The sequence below is a fragment of the Moschus berezovskii genome, chromosome 20 (genome assembly GCF_049115385.1).
Source record: "Moschus berezovskii isolate FMDL1 chromosome 20, NW_MosBer_1.0, whole genome shotgun sequence".
Lineage (NCBI taxonomy): Eukaryota > Metazoa > Chordata > Mammalia > Artiodactyla > Moschidae > Moschus > Moschus berezovskii.
The window spans coordinates 32,646,025-32,654,704 of NC_142479.1; the positions used below are offsets into that span (position 1 = coordinate 32,646,025).

Sequence of the window (8,680 nt, forward strand, 5' to 3'; positions counted from 1 at the left end):
AATCAATTAGCAAGTTAACCAAGAATAGAATGTTTTCTCAATTTTTAAAAGAATAAACAAATAGGCTTTTTGGCTCTCGGAGAGCACCATGGCAGGGGGCAAAAACAAGTGCCTTCTGAAAAGTGGCAAAAAGGTTGCTAAGAAGAAAGTGATTAATCCATTCTCTAGGAAAGATTGGTATGGTGTGAAGGTAGCAGCTATGTTCAATATATGAAATACTGAATAAACATTAGTCAAGAAAACTCATGGAATCAAAATTGCATCTGATGACCTCGGGGTCGTGTTTTAAAACTGAACTTTGCTAATCTGCAGAATAATGGAGTTTCATTTAGCAAATCCAAGCTAAGTGCTGAGAACATTTAGGGCAAAAACTGCCAATCAGCTTCCATGTTAAGGATCGTAGCTGTGATAAACCGTGTTCCAAAATGTTCCAAAAGTGGCAGGCCATGATTGAATCGCATGTTGATGTCAAGACTACCGATGGTTATTTGCTTCATCTATTCTGTGTTCCGTTCCGTCACTCAGTCGTGTCCGACTCTATGCGACCCCGTGGACTGTAGCCTACCAGGCTTCTCCATCCATGGGATTCTCCAGGCAAGAATACTGGAGTGGATTACCGTTTCCTTCTCCAGGGGATCTTCCCGACCCAGGGATCGAACGCGGGTCTCCCGCATTGGAGGCAGACGCTTTAACCTCTGAGCCACCAGGGAAGCCCTTGGTGTTACTAAAAACCACAATAGTCAGATTTGGAAGACCTCTTGTGTTAAGGAAGCACCAACAAGTTCACCAAATCCAAAAGAAGATGATTGGAATCATGACCTGAGAAGTGCAGACAAATAACTTGAAAAAAGTTGTCAATAAATTGATTCCAGATAGCATTGAGAAAGATACAGAAAAGGGCTTGCCAATCATTTTATCCTCTCTATGATTACTTGTTAGAAAAGTAAAAATCCTAAGAAGCAAAAATTTGAATTGGGTGAACTAATGGAGCTTCATAGTAAGGGTAGTAGTTTGGGGATGAGTTGAATGCTAAAGTTGAATGAGATGATGGATATGAGCCACTAGTTCAAGAATCTGTTCAAAATTCACATATTTAATGGTGACAAATAAAAAGTCTTATTTGTGATGTTTAAAAAAATAGAATAGGCAACTGTTGTCAACTAAAATCAGTAGTGCATTCCGAAACAGTCCTTTCTGAGTAGCAGGTTCAAAGTTAACTTTCACTTTCTTCTTCTTTGAATCTCTATTTTTTTCAAAAAGTTGCACATTGAACATTTATTCCTTTTGTTAAAAAAGTGTATTTTTTTAAAAAAATGAATTAAACATCTGTCTTCCCTGTGAACATTAATTTCAAAAAAGACCGGGGAATTAGTATGCCATTTTGGATTCTTTTCTAGTCTCCAGTAGGCAAAATAAATTTATGTATGAATGAATCAATAAATATTTAGTCATCAGTAGGGGTCGCTACTAGTGGGACACGACTGAGCAACTTCACTTTCACTTTTCACTTTCACACGTTGGAGAAGGAAATGGCAACCCACTCCAGTGTTCTTGCCTGGAGAATCCCAGGGATGGCAGAGCCTGCTCGGCTGCCGTCTGTGGGGTCGCACAGAGTCGGACACGACTGAAGCGACTTATCAGCAGCAGCAGCAGCAGCAGTGTATACTTAGTGTTTTGGAGTCCATAGAAGTTGGATAAAATGTCACTCCCTGAGAATAAAACCAGTAAGACTCAACATAAACTGGATGAAATTAACCACTAATAGGGAATCTAGTCAGTGTGATTAGACTGCCTAAGAAGCTATTAAAATAAGTAGTGTATCCATGAAAACTTCTATTGTAGTTGTTATTCAGTTTTATTTCCCTCCTTATTGTCTTTTAGTATTTTAAAATTAGTACTTCAAAAGTTATATGTTTGGTGTTGTGTTATTTATTGCTGGGTAACAATTTACCCCAAACCTTAGTGCCTTAAAACAGCAAAGATTTGTTATCTCACAGCTTCTGAGGGTCAGGAATTTGGGTGTTACTTAGTTGGGTGCCTCTGGCTCAGGGTCTCATGAGATTGCTGGGAGCATCTGCTTCCAAGGTCACTCATGTGGTTGATGGTAGGATTCAGTTCCTCGTGAGATGTTGGCCAAAGACCTCAGTTCCTCACTGGTTGTTAGCCAGAGGCCTCTCTACAGGGCAGCCCACAACATAGCAATTGTCTCTCCTCAGAGTGAGCAGTAGAACAAGAGGGAGCTCTCGAGATGAAGTCATAGTCTTTTTGTAACCTAATCTCAGACATGACATCCCTTCTGCTGCTTTCTATTCAATAGAAGTGAGTGCACACCTATACACAAGGGGAGGGGATCACAGGAGGGCATGAATACTGTCCTTTCATTAAAGAGACCATTGAAGGTCATCTCAGAGCCTTTCTACCGCAGGTATAAAGCCATTCTTTAAACTTCCTCTGCTTGCTCTGATGTCATCCCCTAGCTATAATTCCAAATGTAATCTCACATTATATGTCACTTGTTTGTAAGCAGAGAGAGTACACTGAATAACATACAAAAGTTCCTCATCATTTATTAAATTAGTAAATATTTTTAAACGCTTGAATTTTGTCACCTGCTGGCCTTGTGAGTTTGCTAAGTGTGATTCAGTCTTCCTAATGCTGATAAGTATTAATATCTAAACCTAAACTTATGACCAGGCCCAGGACTGTAGTCCTGCCTTGAGAGGGCCCACCTGAGCTATCAGGAGGCCTCCTTCTCCAATAGGAATGACAATATAAAACACCTACATGGGGGCTTCCCTGGTGGTCCAGTGGCTAAGACTCCATGCTCCTAATGCAGAGGGTCAGTGTTCAATCCCTGGCCAGGGAACTAGATCCCACAATGCCGCAACTATGAATTCACATGCCCCAATTAAAGATCCCACATGCCGCAATGCAGACATGGCACAGCTAAATAAATAAGTATTAAAAACAAACGAAGAAAAATGCCCACATGGCCAGGCAAGTTAACTTGGGTTAAGTAATTTGGCTATAAGCAAACTTGTATGTAAGAAACATTTCTCCTTGGGCACTTCCTATCGGTCCAGTGGTTAAGACTCTGTGCTCCCAATGCAGGGAACACAAGTTCACTCCCTGATCGGGGAACTAGATCCCACATGCTACAGCTAAGACCCAGTGCAGCCAAAGTAAAAAAAAACATTTCTCCCAACATGGCATTGAATTCTACAGTGATAACTCTATTAAAACATGTATCTATTTATTTTAAGAACTGGGTAGCTTAATTTTTCGATCTAATACCAGCATTCAGCTTATGAAAGGATAATCTGATACATGTTCTCAAAATCCTTAATCACATCTTTTTATATAAGGTAATATTTACTCTTTTACTATGTAAGGTAATATTCACAGGTTCTAGTAATTGGAATATAGACACAGCTTTTTGAGGGCCATCATTCAGCCCATGACAGGGCCGTTGTCTGTAAAAAAAATTTTAAATAATAGTAAAATTGACTAAATGTCAGTCTGCTTTTTGTTATCACCCTGTGCACGCAATTTTAAACAACGTCAATGATAAAATACTACATGTGGGGGCAGACCATTTCCAACAGCTTCCACCACCCTCAGTGTGCCCACACTGCCCGTATTCTAGTATGAGCTCCTCAGCCTGCTTCAACTTTTTAGGGACAAATTCTGCAAAAAAAGCAATTTGGTGATTTATCAATAGCAAACCATGTCCCACATGTTGATATGACTCCTCATCCTTCAGAAATCGATGTAAGTAAATGTCACCTACCCAAGGAAAATTTCTCTAAAGACTCTTTCTAGACTCAAAATGCCATACCACCTCGCCCACGTATTTCCTGTATCTGTTTGTTGCTTTCACAGCACTTGCCACACATTGTGGTTCTTTTATTTGCAGGTTAATTTTTTCCCATCTCCCTTACTTTGCAAGGAGATCCAACCAGTCCATTCTAAAGGAGATCAATCCTGGATGTTCATTGGAGGGACTGATGCTAAAGCTGAAACTGCAATACTTTGGCCACCTCATGAGACGAGTTGACTCATTGGAAAAGACTCTGATGCTGGGAAAGGCTGGGGGTGGGAGGAGAAGGGGACGACAGAGAATGAGATGGCTGGATGGCATCACCGACTCTGTGGACATGAGTTTGAGTGTACTCCGGGAGTTGGTGATGGACAGGGAGGCCTGGCGTGCTGTGATTCATGGGGTCGCGGAGAGTCGGACACGACTGAGCGACTGAACTGAACTGAACTGAACTGAAGACTTTTATGTCTTGTTCTCTGAGTTATCCCCAAATCCAGCACAGAACCTGGCACATGGTAAATGTTCAATATATGTGTATTTTCATTGCATTCTCAGCTTGTGTACTTCCCGTAAAGCACATTGGCTCAATGTTGGACAACTCTTCTTTCTTCATCTCCTGTCCATTACTCAAAATGAAATAGCCACTTATTGTTTAGGACTGGTGACATAGAAAATTATTTATCTGTATAATTCAGAAACAGCTGCAGTGTCATGGATCTTAGCAGAATTGTTTCTACTGCTCCAAACTCCATTGTGAACATGATTAGTAATGTTTTATTCTGAAAATTCACAGAGCTATCATAAGACCAAATCACAAAGTAAAATATAAATATGGCATTCACATTCTGAAGGGGACCTGTGCATTTTGCCCAGGCATGACACTAGAAATGACATGACTCTAGTGTGCACCTCAAACTTAGCAAGTTCCGAGTATAAATAATCAGTTTCCTTTCCAAACCACGCGTGTGTGAGTGCTAAGTCACTTCAGTCATGTCCGACTCTTTGTGACCCTATGGACTGTAGTCTGCCAGACTCCTCTGTCCATGGGATTCTCCAGGCAAGAATATTGGAGTGGGTTGCCATGTCCTCCTCTAGGGGATCTTCCCAACCCAGCGATTGAACATGCATCTCCTATGGCTCTTGCATTACAGGCTGATCCTTTACTGCTGAGCCACTGGGGAAGCTTCTCCAAACCACATGCTCCTCTTAACTGCCTTCAACATTTCTTTTAGTGGCATAGCTCTACACCTGGCTAGTTCTCCAGCTCAATCTCTAGCTCTCCTTTCTTCTCCCTTCACTCTTTCTTCCTAGGAGATCTCACCCATCTCCAAGTCTAAAATCTTATCCCTATGGTGTTATTTCTAAAATACGTCCCTAATCTTTTCCTCTGTGCTCCAGACTCTCAGTTGCCTACTGTTCTATCTTAGAAACATCACAGGCATTTCAAATTTATCACATGTGTATGCATGCTAAGTCACTTCAGTTGTGTCCGGCTCTTTGCGACCCCATGGACTGTAGCCTGCCAGGCTCCTCTGTCCATGGGATTCTCCAGGCAAGAATACTGGAGTGGGTGCCATGCCCTTCTCCAGGGGGCCATCCCACATCTTTATCCCTTCATCTGTCTGTGGTCATTTAGGTTGCTTCCATGTTTCGACTGAGTGCAGCTATGAACATTGGGCTGCATGTACCTTTTCAAATTAGAGTTTTCTCCAGGTATATGCCCAAGAGTAGGACTGCAGGATCATATCTCCAGCATTTATTTGTAGACTTCTTGCTGCTGCTGCTGCGTCACTTCAGTCGTGTCCGAGTCTGTGTGACCCCATAGACGGCAGCCAACCAGACTCCCCCGTCCCTGGGATTCTCCAGGCAAGAACACTGGAGTGGGTTGCCATTTCCTTCTCCAATGCATAAAAGTAAAAAGTGAAAGTGAAGTCGCTCAGTCGTGTCCGACTCTTAGCGACCCCATGGACTGCAGCCCACCAGGCTCCTCCATCCATGGGATTTTCCAGGCAAGAGTACTAGAGTGGGGTGCCATTGCCTTCTCTGTAGACTTTTTAATGATGACCATTTGACTGATGTGAGGTGATACTTCTTTGAAGTTTTGATTTGTTGGAGAAGACTCCTGAGAGTCTCTTGTACTGCAAGGAGATCCAACCAGTCCATTCTAAAGGAGATCAATCCTGGGTATTCATTGGAAGGACTGATGCTAAAGCTGAACTGCAATACTTTGGCCACCTCATGCGACAAGTTGACTCACTGGAAAAGACTCTGATGCTAGGAAAGGTTGGGGGCTGGAGGAGAAGGGGACGACAGAGAATGAGATGGCTGGATGGCATCACCGACATGAGTTTGAGTGTACTCCGGGAGTTGGTGATGGACAGGGAGGCCTGGCGTGCTGTGATTCATGGGGTCGCGGAGAGTTGGACACGACTGAGCGACTGAACTGAACTGAACTGACTGAATAATTAGCAATGTTGAACATCTTTTCATGTGCCTTTTTACAATCTATGTGTCTTCTTTAGAGAACTGTCTTTTTTTTTTTTTTTTTAGTTGTATGAACTCTTTGTGTATTTTGGAAATTAAACCTTGTTGGTCACATAATTTGCAAATATTTTCTCTCAGTCCATAGGTTGTCTTTTCATTTTGCTTATTGTTTCCTTTTCTGTGCAAAAACTTATAAGTTTAACTGGGTACCATTTGTTTATTTTTGCTTTTATTTCTATTGCCTTAGGAGACTGACCTAAGAAAATATTGGTATATGTCTGAATATTTTGTCTATGTTCTCTTCTAGGAGTTTCATGATACCATGTCTTATATTTAAGTCTTTCAGCAGTTTTGAGTTTATTTTTACATATGGTGTGAGGGAGTGTTCGATTTCATTGTTTTACATGTGACTATCCAGCTTTCCCAACATTACTTGCTGAAGAGACTGTCATTTTTCTATGTATATTCTTGCCTTCTTTGTTGAAGATTAATTGACTGTAGGTATGTGGGTTTATTTCTGGGCTCTCTATTCTGTTCCATTGATCTATGTGTCTGTTTTTGTGCCAATACCACACTGTTTTGTTTTGTTTTTTTGTTATCTTTGCACAGGGACCGTGCTAATCTTCTCTGTATTATTCCAATTTTAGTATATGTGCTGCCAAAACAAGCACAATACCACCCTGTTTTGATTTCTGTAGCTTTGTAGTATTGTCTGAAGTCTGGGTGGGTTAGGTCTCCAGCTTCATTCTTTTTCCTCAGGGTGACTTTGGCAATTGTGGGTCTTAAAGGTTCATGGGGTCACAAAGAGTCAGACACGACTGAGCGACTGAACTGATGGTTCTATATAAATTTTAGGATTATTTGTTCTAGTTCTGTGAAAAATGTCATGGGTAATTTGATAAGGATTGCATTAAATCTGTAGATTGCTTTGGGTAGTATGGCCATTTTAACATATTAATTCTTCCAATCCAAGAGCATAGAATATCTTTCCACTTCTTTCAATCATCTTCAATTTTCTTTATCAATGTTTTATAGTTCTGAGCATATACATGTTTCATCTTCTTGGTCAGGTTTATTGGTAAGTGTTTTTTTTTTTTTGGATGCAATTTTAAAAGAGATTATTTTTGTACTTTTCCTTTCTGATATTTCATTGTGAGTATACAGAAATGCATCCTTCCTACACCATACACAAAGATAAACTCAAAATGGATTAAACATCTAAATGTAAGACCAGAAACTATAAAATTCTTAGAGGAAAACATAGGCAGAACACTCAATGACATAAATCAAAGCAAGATCCTCTATGACCCACCTCTAACAGTAATGGAAATTAAAACAAAAGTAAACAAGTGGGACCTGATTAAACTTAAAAGCCTTTGCATAGCAAAGGAAATTATAAGCAAGGTGAAAAGACAACCCTCAGAATGGGAGAAAATAATAGCAACTGAAACAACTGACAAAGGATTAATTTCCAAACTATACAAGCAGCTTACAACTCAATACCAGGAAAACAAACAATTCAATCAAAAAGTGGGAAAAAGACCTAAATAGACATTTCTCCAGAGACATACAGATGACTAACAAACACATGAACAGATGCTTAACATCACTTATTATTAGAAACATGCAAATCAAAACTATAATGAGATATCACCTCACACCATTCAGAATGGCCATCATCAAAAAGTCTACAAACAATAAATGCTGGCGAGGGTGTGGAGAAAAGGGAATGCTCTTGCATTGTTGGTGGGAATGTAAATTGATACAGCCACTATGGAAGACGGTATGGAGATTCCTTAAAAATTTAAGAATAAAACCACCATATGACCCAGCAATCCCACTCCTAGACATATACCCTGAGGAAACAAAAATTGAAAAAGACACATGTATCCCACTGTTCATTACAGCACTATCTACAATACCTAAAACATGGAAGCAACCTAGATGTCCATCAACAGATAAATAGATGAAGAAGCTGAGGTATATATACACAATGGAATATTACTCAGCTATAAGAAGGAATGCATTTGAGTCAGTTCTAATGAGGTGGATGAACCTAGAGCCTATTATACAGAGTGAAGTAAGTTAGAAAGAGGAAGATAAATGTCATATTCTAACGCATATATACAGAATCTAGAAAAATGGTACTGAAGAATTTATTTACAGAACAGCAGTGGAGAAACAGACATAGAGAATAGACTTATGGACTTGGGGAGAAGGGAGGAGAGGATGAGATATACAGAGAGAGTAACATGGAAACTTACTATATGTAAAATAGATAGTCAAAGGGAATTTGCTGTATGTCTCAGGAAACTCACACAGGGGCTCTGTATCAACCTAGACGTGTGGGATGGGGAGGGAGATGGGAGGTTCAAA

At 40.3% G+C, this 8,680-nt stretch overlaps 1 non-coding gene across 1 annotated transcript; it reads right to left on the bottom strand.

Annotated features, from left to right (window-relative positions):
• Positions 1 to 6,868: 6,868 nt before the first annotated feature.
• On the bottom strand, positions 6,869 to 6,975 carry LOC129544801 (U6 spliceosomal RNA). Its single transcript, XR_008683550.1, has one exon. It is a non-coding gene; the product is annotated as a U6 spliceosomal RNA (small nuclear RNA).
• Positions 6,976 to 8,680: the final 1,705 nt, after the last annotated feature.